The 12,721-nt window shown below is 39.0% G+C and overlaps 1 pseudogene; it reads right to left on the reverse strand.

The window, feature by feature from the left end:
• Positions 1-6,140: 6,140 nt before the first annotated feature.
• Positions 6,141-7,231, reverse strand: LOC114529259 (annotated as a pseudogene).
• Between the last annotated feature and the right edge of the window lie 5,490 nt (positions 7,232-12,721).

A 12,721-nucleotide genomic window follows, 5' to 3' on the forward strand; every position in this document is an offset into this window, starting at 1 on the left:
GTTCCAGATATCTTGATTGTTTAGTAGATCTTCCTTTGTTGTCGATTGTGCCATCAGCAACTATTAATTTCACGGAACGAACATGACGATCAGCACTTTCGTAGATTTCCACAATCCTAGCCAGTTGCCAATGGTTGCGGGTAGTTTCGCCATCATCTTTAATCAACACAATATCCCGTACTTTCGAATCTCGGCGCGATTTTTTCCATCTTTGTCGTTCTTGCAAGGCCAGTAAATACTCCTTCTTCCACCGAATCCAGAACTCATTTGCTAGATGCTGAACTCGTCTCCACCTCTGCTTGCAATACATGTCTGCCGATTGGAAAACACCAGGTGGGGGTAGCAATACTTTAGTTTTCATGGTTAGCAGATGGTTGGGCGTTAATGGGTTTGGAGACTTAGGGTCGTTAATGTACTCCACTGTGAGGGGACGGCTGTTTACAATGGCTTCTGCCTCACACATGAAAGTCACAAGCGCTTCATGATTTAATTGGGCAGCATTCCTTTCGAGAATCGCTGACAACACATTTCTAACAGTACAAATTTGTCGCTCCCACACGCCACCCATATGACTAGCCGAAGGAACGTTCGTATTGAATTCGAACCAATCACAGTTGACGTGTTGCAACTGCTGTCTTATCTTATCGTGATCTAGTTCTTGCAATGCTTCTCTTAATTGTCTCTTAGCTCCTACAAAGTTTGTACCTTGATCACTTCGTAACTGCCGAATGGGACCTCTTCTACTTAGAAATCTGCGGAGTGCATTAATGAAGGAATCTGTGTCAAGGCTTACTGCTACCTCGATATGTACAGCTCTCGATGCCATACGTGTGAACAGAACTCCATACCTTTTAAGTTCCTTGTGACATTCCTTGATAACAAAAGGCCCAAAGTAGTCAACAGCACAATTTGTAAAGGGCCGCGCAGGTTCTAAACGATCGGATGGCAATAAGGCCATATGCTGCTCTTGAACACTTCCACGTAGTTTGCGACAGGTCACGCATTTACTTATGGCTCAAGAGACAACCGAGGACGCACCGAGAATCCAGTATCCATTTTCTCTAATTTCACTTAGGGTTATACCCTTTCCTTGATGATGAACTTTATGATGAGAATATCTGGCAATCAAATCTGTAAATCTGTAACATGATTTTTTTTCGGTAGTACTACAGGGTGTACGCACTGTCCGGCCAGATTTGACAACTGAAGATGACCGCCAACTCTAATAACGTCCTCCGAATCTTTATATGGATCCAGGTTTGCTAAAGGACTGGAGTTCGAAACACTCATATCAACATGGCGTTGAGCGGCTTTAATAATTATTACTCCGGCTTGGCGTAACTCTTCAACAGAAACGGGAATCATAGCTCTCTTACGTATGTTCTTCGTTCTTTTACGGCGCTTATATTCTTCACCCTTAACTTTGGTTTTAAGGATGTTTACATATCGAAGACACAACGCAAACGCTTTTCTCGCTCTATGCCAATCTGAGAAGTACGAGACTCGCTCTAGTAACATAAGAAACGGCGCTTCAGCAACTGTGGCGAAGGAAACATATTTTTTTTAACTTCGGGGTAATGGCTGCCTCCATGGGTGCCAGGCTGTCTCCACTTGCTTTCGTCACATCTGACCAGGCGGCTTGGTCTTTCCACAGGAAGTTTGGTCCGTTAATCCATTTAGAGTTGGATAGTTGGCTTGGTCGTAAACCCCGAGAACCTTCGTCTGCTGGGTTGTGTTTCGTGTCGACATACGCCCATTGCTCGAACAACGAGCTTTCTTGTATTCGCTGTACTCGATTGGCCACAAATACATGGAATCGTCGAACTGAATTGCCAATGTATCCCAGAACTACTTGACTGTCAGTCCAGAAGAATTCTTTCGTAATCGTCATATCCAACTCTCGATGTAATTGCTCGCTCACTTTCACTGCGGCGGTGAGCTCCAGCCTTGGCACTGTTACCACTTTCAATGGCGTAACTCTCGACTTTCCAAGAACGAAGAAGCAATGGACTTTGCCATTAACGTCAACCAGGCAAAGGTAACTGCACTGACTATATCCCTTAAAACTAGCATCAGAGAAATGATGAAGCTGGGATTTCGCAATGGGACCAAAGTCCTTTGGCTTGTAGCAACATGGAATTGAGAACAACTCTAACTCCTTTAGCTCGGATTTCCACTTGCAATATCTGCATATCTTCAGGTACTTGGTCGTCCCAACCAAGTTTAATACGACAGAGCTCTTGTAAGATCAATTTTCCCTCTAGAAGTACTGGTGTGACAAATCAAAGAGGATCGAATACGGAGCTCACTGTCGAAAAAATGCCACGTCTTGTGCAGGGACGCTCTTTAAGAGCAATGGTGAACTTGAACACGTCCGTCTCCAAGCGCTCGCTCCGTCAACTGAGTTTCTTGCTCGAAATTTAGATTTTTGACTTCTGCTCGATCACCCACTGGGATCTGTTCAAGGACTTTTTTGCTATTTGAAGTAAATTTGTGGAGGTCAAATTGAACCCACCCCGTTTGCACATTTCCTTTACATCACGAATTAGTTGAACTGCGGCGTTCACGGTCGATACTGATGTTAATCCGTCATCAACATAGAAATTGCGTCAAAGAAATTTGGCTGCCTCTTCGCCGACAGTCTCTTCGTTATCATCAGCTGCTGACTTAAGGGCAAAATTTGAACGGCCTGGAGACGAAGCTGCTCCAAAAAGATGAACTGTCATTCGGTATTCCTCGGGTTCTCTCTTTGTGTCTCCGTTTTCCCACCACAAAAAGCGAAGGAAATCTTGACATGCCTCCGGTACCTTGACTTGATAAAACATTGCCTCAATGTCGCACATAACAGCGACTGGTTCACTACGAAATCTGCATAGGACGCCTGTCAAGTTGTTTGTCAAGTCTGGACCTTGCAAGAGATGGTTGTTTAGGGATTCGCCGTGGAACTGGGCAGAACAATCAAACACCACACGAATCTTGTTGGGTTTCTTTGGGTGGTATAAACGCCATGATGAGGTATATACCATACGGGTTTATCTGTGACCTTTCGTTGCTGCACTGGAACCTTCTCGGCATAGCCACTGTCGATGACCTTCAGCATGAATTTCAGGTAGTCTTCTCGATAGGCAGCATTGGATTCGAGACGTTTCTTTAGAGGCCTTAATCGATTGACCGCCATTGACCTGTTGTTCGGAAGTTTAGCAGTCTGGTCTTTAAACGGAAGAGGTATCTCGTATTTTCCATCTTGATGACATATTCCGTTCTTTACAATCTCTAGAAACCTTCTATCTTCCCTTGATAGCGCTGGTTCTTCCCTTTCTCTTTCCGAGAAGTCAAGCTCAAACATTCTATTAATGTCCTTTGGATTAATAACTTCTTTGGGTCGAGTGTCCAGGACAAATTTATCCACCAGCCTTGCGCTTCCGACTTCGCGGGTTACGATCCTGTGGCATGTAGAATATTCATTGCTGGCCGAACATTTTGTGTTTGTTGGACCGATTATACCCCATCCAAGACGTGTTTTCACTGCGTACGGATCGTCTTCACCACCGGGAATAACCTTCTGCGGTTTCAAAGCCTTTGGACAATTACAGCCAATAAGCAGACCAATCTCCATACTTGCTTGCAGAGGCGGTATCTCGTCCTTTATAACTTCGAAATGGGACCATCTGTTTGCTACTTCGCGCGTTGGTATCTGTTCTCTTCTCGATGGAATAGCTTCCCTTAAATACGCCTTTGGAAGAGGTATTGGTTGTTCAGTTCTGTCTAGCTTTTGTACCACCAGTCCATCGATTCTCTGCACCGCAACACTGGTTTTGCCATGCATGGTGTTTAGCTTTAACGATACTTCAGTTCCATTCACGCCAAGCTCTCTCAGCACCGAGTTCTTTACAAAAGTGGAATCACTTCCATCGTCGAGTAAGGCATAGACGTTAACTTCGACGCCTAGACGATCTTTGTGGCTGACTGCCACAGGAACAAACATGGCCATAACAATATCCTTGTCTTCGGCAACGTTCGACGAACCACAGATACGAGCTGAATTTGCAGATTCGTTTGATAGCGATGCGTCGTCGTCATCATTTGTCTTGTCTTGGTCGGGAGATTCCCTTTCTTCCTTGCTGGTGGAACGCCTCTTCGGTTTGATACCATGCAACAATGTGGGATGCAGTTTACCACACTCTTCACACTTCATTCTCGATCGACAAATGGATGACAAGTGTCCTTTTTGAAACATCCAAAGCATAGGCGCTGATTCAGCACGAAGTCTCGCCTCTCGTCGAGGGTTTTACTTTTAAATTCGGGGCATTTCTCCAGACTGTGGCCTTTAGAGCATGAAGGACATTTTGAAAATGTTTGTCGTCTTTGTGATCCGAAATTTGAGGAATTCTGCTCGTTTCGCTGGCTGTTCGTCGCACACGCAAAGCTACCGGCCTTAGGTTGGTATCCCATATCGTCCCTTAGGCTTGCCATCTAATTTTTTCGTTTGACTTTCTCTCTTTTTTTAAGGCATCCGGTGAAAAAACTGGATCGTTAGCGCTATCGGATTCCTCTTTAACAAACTTAACAAAATCACTAAAGGTCGCCGACCCAGACTTCGACCTTTTTTCGTAGGCCTGGCGACACCACTTTGTTCCAGAATAGGAGGGAAGCGTGGCGCTTATTTTGCTTAACTCATTAAGTTGCAGACTGTTGCAATAGTTCTACCCCACTAAGTTGCAAACAATATGGCCGATTTTAGGAATTAATGACTGCCTTCACAAAAATGGCTGTTACTCATTGCCAAATTAATAAAACCTCTTGAAATTTAGGAAACATTTAGATTAATATATAGGGTTTCATTTTTATTTAAATGATACGGGAAACATCCATTAAAAAATTATTTTCAAGACAGCACAATTTACACATCTCTGATTTTTAAAACTTTTTTTGGCTATTTTTGGGTAATGAATATTCAAAAGCCAGATTTCCCTAAAATTTTGATGTTTCAACAATTTTTGTTTTGAGTTTTATATTTAAAAATACTTCTAAAGCTTGGATTTTAAATATAAAAGATTTTGCATTGCTAAACAATCAAAAAAAGGTTTTTTTCAAGAGTTGATTTTTGACTTGCTTCAAATTATTTTGTGACTTCTGAGGCATAGTTTTTTGCACCAAAGAAAAAAATATTTATAGCCGAAATTGACCTATAAATATAGGTTGTCTAACACTGATTTTGAGCTCATTATATTAACAGAAAATTCATCATTGATATAATATAAATTTGAGTAAAATAAGTAAGCCTCTGAGGGAAAAATACTGAGATTTTACTAGCGTGCTATAACGCGGCTTTCAGAAGAACTGCATTTCAGGGCTTCTTTTTTCGGCAACTGCCTGGCAAAAGGCCAGTTTTTTGTTTTTTATATAAACTATTTATTTTTTTAAAACAAGATAAAAACCATAGAAGATTTTGTCTATAGATTAGACTAAATTTATTCATGCCATTCATTAAAACAAGCTCTTAATCTACAAAGGTTTACATTACATTGAGCACATTTATAAACGCTCTCAAAAGTTCTACCCGACGCACGCTTTCTTCCAACTTTCGCACACATCACACACGCTCTTTTCGCTCTGAAGACTTCACTAAACTATGGCCTTTGACATTTTGACCCACAGGAGTTTCTTTTTTTTTACGGCTAGTCGGACCGCTAGAAATTCTCTTGTAGCCGTTATAGGTCGAAATAAGTTGCCTTGCCAGGGCAAGCCGAAACTCTAAGTGTTTCAATCGATTACGTCGATCAGTCTGCAAATTTTGGAGAATATACGCGTTTACGATTGAAATATTAACGAAAAACCAAGTCAAATACTTCCACCATTTTTTTGATGGAGATCCGACAGGGTAGTAGCTCCTATATTGGTCGTTTACGTCCACGCCGTTCATATACTTATTGTAAACAGATATGACGGCGGGTTTTTTGCGTTCTTCTTCCGGCACGGCTTTTGTTTTTCCAGTGCGCTCATCCAAAGGGCCGAAAACTTGGGGCTCGGGATCGACATTGGTCGAAAGAATCGTAACTAAGCGCTTATCTTGCCAAACCAAACAAACCGAATTACCATTTTGCCTAGTTCTAATTTCACCTCGCTTGAGTTTTATGTTTTTAAAATCGACAGGAAAGTTCTTCCTGTTGTGGCGCAAGGTCGAGCATGCGTAAGTTTTGTTTTCCAACAAATGCTGAAGCAGGGAGATCGAAGAAAAATAATTATCGAAAAAGAAATGTCGGTAATCATTAAAGTAGGGTTTTCCCAGAAAATCAACGACTTTGAAACGAGACCTTGCGCCTTTTCCGCATCATTTTCGTTGTCATTTTGTTGTTTACCTAAGTAAACTTGAAAACGCGGCACGTAGTAGGTATCCGAATCGGCTAACATCCAAACTTTAATACCGAATTTGTTTGGCTTTTTAGGCATATATTGCTTGAAAGATAAACGACCATTGAATTTCACCAAACCTTCGTCAATCGAAATTTTTTTCCTGGTACATAAGCATTTTGAAAAGCGTTTTCGAGCTTTGAAATCAGAGGCCGAATTTTTGTAAGTTTATCGGTTGCGTTTTCTTGCCGCGGGTCCGAAATGTGAAAATACTTTTTCAAAATCCAAAACCGTCTCAAAGGGATTGTAGTTTTGAAGCCAGGATTTCCCAAAAATATATCTGAATCCCAGTAGAGACTGATTCTGGGTAGGCGGTTGATGCCAATTAAAATGTTCAATCCAAAAAATGCAGACATCTCATCGCGGTCGGTCGAAAAATTTTGGTCACCTTTTGAACGAGCATAGGAAATAGTAGCATGCACAACATGATCAAGAAATTCATGCCGAAAAACAAGTCGAAAAAGTCTTTAGGGGTAGCATCTTGACCCAACCCATGACAAGGACCAAAGTCGGCAGTGAAGTCTTCAACATTTACACTACTTAAACTATCTTTCCATTCAAAAATATCAATAAAATCGTCGCTACTTATCTCACTATCACTCTCGCTATCGCTCTCGCTTTCAATCTCTTCTACTTCGATGTCCGAAAAACCGAAAAAATCTTCTTCTTCTTCGTCTGACTCGCCCGCTATTTCTCGCCACGTAATCGCCGATGTTCCCGCTGCGATTGGCCGTGTCTCTTCAACCGTTTCGTCGATCAAAAAGCCCTCGAAATCTTCTTCTTCTTCGCTACTATCGAACATACGAAGCGCTTCAGCCATATTTCAATTTTTTTCGCAAAAGCACGGTTTAAAACACTCGTAACTTGGACAATATTACTTGTACAAGCTTGCACGAGGTCTCATTTGAAAGAGCGGATTCGGGGGATTTTATAGGTATCAGTTGCTAGGCAACAAACAATGCATGTTTTTCATATTTGACCAATAGAAATACAGCGTCGCTCAGGGCGCAATGCCACTTACCCACTTGCCAATTCCAGGGCGCATGGGGGCGCAATGCCACTTAATGGGTTAACGTATGACTCAAGTCGAGCTCGTTTGCCGACCCTACAGCCTTTACGGCTTCCTTGCAACAAATTAAAAAGTCTGAAAATGTCTGTACTCCAGCGCTATCGCCATCCTTAATAGGGAGCCAATTACGTAATTGTGACTTATATGTTTTCATCAAGCAATTTTCGAGCCTCTTTATATGCGTCATCCGAATTAACCGCTAGGAAACCTTTCACCACATCATTAGCCTGCCCGGTAGTGTACTTGTTCAGAAAGTAAAGACTGCTGAAATGTTATCACAAATTATAGAGTCAAATGCCGTAGTGAACGCAGGATAGTCATAGTCAATACATTGCCATTAAAGGTAGGTGGTTCCTTAACTGGTAGGCGGTTGGTTACGTGTTGCTTGGTTAAAAGGGCACTTAGCAAAGCTTGTTTCGTTTGCACTTCAACTAATTGCTGTAAAGTGTTCATTACCGGAGGGTAGGTTTGCGTCGGCGTTACAGGATTAGATGTCATAGGCTGCGTGGGTGTTTTTAAAATTGGTCTCTGAAGTTCGGGTTTTATTTGATTGTTATTACTACAACCATTACGTTGTTTGACCAGTGCAAACAAATGCGGAGAGGACAATTTAGGTGAGTTAGGTCAGGCTTTGTATCTATATCTTCGCTTAACGGACGTTCGCACACGTTAGGTTCTGACATTTGATCCTCCTCTATAATATGCTTATAGGCTTGTTCTTTAGCTTCTGCAATTGCGACTTCCTTAAGCAACTGAAGTCGGCACGAACCTTTTCCTTTTCGAGAAAGTCCAACTCAACGCGTAGTTTTGCTGATTTAGCGGCTGCTTCTAATCGCATAGACTGCGCAGAACGTGAGCTCGTTATGCTTTCGGAACGTTGTGACTTGGCCGAAATGATTGAATTGGCTCGAGTGCAGTTTCTCTCTAGCGTTTGTATGCGCTCTGTCAATCTAAGCCTACACTCAGTAAATTCTCGGTCTCGAATGTCAAACCAACTATACAATGCCAATCTATCTTCCTCGTTTTCAATCATATCGTACAATTCCATATGCGCATGGTTGATTCATCCTTTAATGTATCAAGCATATCTCGATTTTCCGCAAGCACGCGCAAGTCGCTTTCCGCTTCGAGCATCTCATGTGTCGATTTTATTTTGCTTGCCAAATTGCGGTAACAATTTTGGCGTTTTTGGCCCAAAAGTTCTAATTGGTAAATCCTACCCTTTTCCGTGGCTTTCCTCAATCGATTGCCAATTTCATTGCCAGTGGCCGGGTAAACAATGTTTTGGTTTTCCTTTGACGCAGTTGGTTGGTTTTCTAGTTGAACGATTTTCTGTGCCAACTTCTCCACGTTGTTGGTCACATGATTCGAAATTTTCTTGAGTACATGGATCCGAAACGGGCTTATTCTCATCTGTGGACATCTCAGGTTTTGATTTATCATGAATTAACGAAACACGACTCGTCAATCGGTGTTATTTCACTGTAACGGCCGCAGCGCAAGCTTTATGTGAAACGATGACGATTTTGCTTACGACACGTCGCATTGTAAAGTTCGAAGAAACAAAACGCAGGATATATTTTACAGGCAACAATTTAATGTCTTGAACAGGTAACAAAGCTTACTCGAGGATCAATAGAGTTGTCGATTATAGTTGTCGTAAACTAAATAACAAATGTATGAAAAACTAAACTCATGCATTATTAAAGAATATAACAATCCACTTAGTTAATAAGAAGCTTATTGGCTTACATGCACTAATACTAAAGATTTACCGAGATGGACATCATGCGTTCTAAAACAAGGCAATCATTCCACTCTAGTCATGCAAATTGCTAAAACTATACGTTAACAAAGAACTATACACAAACTAAAACAATTGAAAAAATAAACTTACATAACAGTCCCGCTTGTCGAGGCGATGCGCAAACCACAATATCCACTATTGGTGCGACTACGAAATACTTATAAACGAGTACCTTATTTTGTACTTTACGACACGAATTTTAAGTGCGACTGTGCTTGACAAATGCACAGAACCAACTGAGCGAAAGCAGTGATTTACGCAAAGTTTGCAGGCTTTAAATCGGAACTTGCTACCGCGTCATATTAACCGCTAATTACTAAAGGTTCCTGTCATTGTTCTTGCTTAATCAAGCTGAAAGCTGCTTCGCAACTATTAACTGGCATTAAATGGAAAAATTGTCTTCTATAAATGACAGAGTTATGTCCTATGGACAGACTAAAACGATCATCTGGCAGAGGTAGGTAAAACATTATATAAAGCTAACATGAGCAACACATTAAAAGTTAACTTGCTTTTAAACACCAGCAACTGGTATTAAACAGAAAAATTGTCTTCTATTTATATACATGACAGAGTTATAGCACTATATGGACAGAGTAAAACGATCATCTGGCAGCAAAAGTAAAACATTATATATGAAGCTAAAAAGAGCCACAGATTATAAAAGTAACTTGCTTTTGAACAACCAGCAACTAGTTTTAAATAGAAAAATTGTCTTCTATATATGAAAGAGTTATATATGGCCTATGGACAGAGTAAAACGATCATCTGACAGTAAAACTTTTACTTTAACTTTTACTGTAAAAGTAAAACATTATATACAAAGCTAACATGAGCAACAGGTTATAAAGTTTACTTGCTTTTGAACAATCAGGAACTGGTATTAAATCGAAAAATTGTCTTCTATGTATGAAAGAGTTATGGTGTGAACAGAGTAAAACGATCATCTAGCAGTGAAAGTAAAACATTATATACAAAGCTAATATGAGCAACAGTTAATTTGCTTTTGAACAACCAGCAACTGGTATTATAGGGAAAAATTGTCTTCTATATATGACAGAGTTATAGCACTATGGACAGAGTAAAATGATCATCTGGCAGTAAAAGTAAAACATTATATACAAAGCTAACATGAGCAACAGGTTATAAAGTTAACTTGCTTTTGAACAATTAGCAACTGGTATATTAAACGAAAAAATTGTCTTCTATAAATGACAGAGTTATAAAGTTTACTTGCTTTTGAACAATCAGCAACTGGTATTAAACAGAAAAATTGTCTTCTATGTATGAAAGAGTTATGCCCTGAACAGAGTAAAACGATTATCTGGCAATGAAAGTAAAACATTATATACAAAGCTAATATGAGCAACAGTTAACTTGCTTTTGAACAACCAGCAACTGGTATTATAGGGAAAAAATGTCTTGTATATATGACAGAGTTATAGCACTATGGACAGAGTAAAATGATCATCTGGCAGTAAAAGTAAAACATTATATACAAAGCTAACATGAGCAACAGGTTATAAAGTTAACTAGCTTTTGAACAACCAGCAACTGGTATTAAATGGAAAAATTATTTTCTATATATATACATAACAGAGTTATAGCACTATGGACAGAGTAAAACGATCATCTGGCAGTAAAAGTAAAGCATTTTATATGAAGCTAAGATGAGCAACAGATTATAAAGTTAACTTGCTTTTGAATAACCAGCAACTAGTAATAAATAGAAAATTTGTCTTCTATATATGAAAGAGTTATGTCCTATGGACAGACTAAAACGATTATCTGGCAGTAAAGGTAAAACATTATATATAAAGCTAACATGAGCAACACATTAAAAAGTTAACTTGCTTTTGAACAACCAGCAACTGGTATTAAACAGAAAAATTGTCTTCTATATATGAAAGAGTTATGGCCTATGTACAGAGTAAAACGATCATCTGGCAGTAAAAGTAAAACATTTTATATAAAGCTAACATGAGCAACAGGTTATAAAGTTAATTTGCTTTTGAACAACCAGCAACTGGTATTAAATGGAAAAATTGTCTTCTATAAATGACAGAGTTATGTACTATGGACAGACTAAAACGATTATCTGGCAGTAAAGGTAAAACATTATATATAAAGCTAACATGAGCAACACATTAAAAAGTTAATTTGCTTTTAAAAAACCAGCAACTGGTATCAAACAGAAAAATTGTCTTCTATTTATATACATGAGAGAGTTATAGCACTATGGACAGAGTAAAACGATCATCTGGCAGTAAAAGTAAAACATTTTATATAAAGCTAACATGAGCAAAAGGTTATAAAGTTAACTTGCTTTTGAACAACCAGCAACTGGTATTAAACAGAAAAATTGTCTTCTATATATCAAAGTTATGGCCTATGGACAGACTAAAACGATCATCTGGCAGTAAAGGTAAAAAATTATATATAAAGCTAACACGAGCAACAGGTTATAAAGTTAACTAGCTTTTGAACAACCAGCAACTGGTATTAAACGGAAAAATTATTTCCTATATATATACATGACAGAGTTATAGCACTATGGACAGAGTAAAACGATCATCTGGCAGTAAAAGTAAAACATTTTACATGAAGCTAAGATGAGCAACAGATTATAAAGTTAACTTGCTTTTGAATAACCAGCAACTAGTAATAAATGGAAAATTTGTCTTCTATCTATGAAAGAGTTTGGCCTATGTACAGGGTAAAACGATCATCTGGCAGTAAAAGTAAAACATTTTATATAAAGCTAACATGAGCAACAGGTTATAAAGTTAATTTGCTTTTGAACAACCAGCAACTGGTATTAAATAGAAAAATTGTCTGGTATATATGAAAGAGTTATGGCCTATGGACAGAGTAAAACGATCATCTGGCATTAAAAGTGAAACATTATATACAAAGCTAACATGAGCAACAGGTTATAAAGTTAACATGCTTTTGAACAACTATTAACTGGTATTAAATGGAAAAATTGTCGACTATAAATGACAGTTATGTCCTATGGACAGACTAAAACGATTATCTTGCAGTAAAGGGAAAACATTATATATAAAGCTAACATGAGCAACACATTAAAAAGTTAATTTGCTTTTAAACAACCAGCAACTGGTATTAAACAGAAAAATTGTCTTCTATTTATATACATGAGAGAGTTATAGCACTATGGACAGAGTAAAATGATCATCTGGCAGTAAAAGTAAAACATATATGAAGCTAAAAAGAGCAACAGATTATAAAAGTAACTTGCTTTGAACAACCAGCAACTAGTATTAAATAGAAAAATTGTCTTCTATATATGAAAGAGTTATGGCCTATGGACAGAGTAAAACGATCATCTGAAAAAAGATGTACAAAGCTAAAATAAGCTACGTGAGCAACAGGTTATAAAGTTAACTTGGTTTTGAACAACCAGCAACTGT

Source organism: Dendronephthya gigantea, unplaced genomic scaffold (genome assembly GCF_004324835.1).
Source record: "Dendronephthya gigantea isolate DGI-Jeju-01 unplaced genomic scaffold, DenGig_1.0 000055F, whole genome shotgun sequence".
Lineage (NCBI taxonomy): Eukaryota > Metazoa > Cnidaria > Anthozoa > Malacalcyonacea > Nephtheidae > Dendronephthya > Dendronephthya gigantea.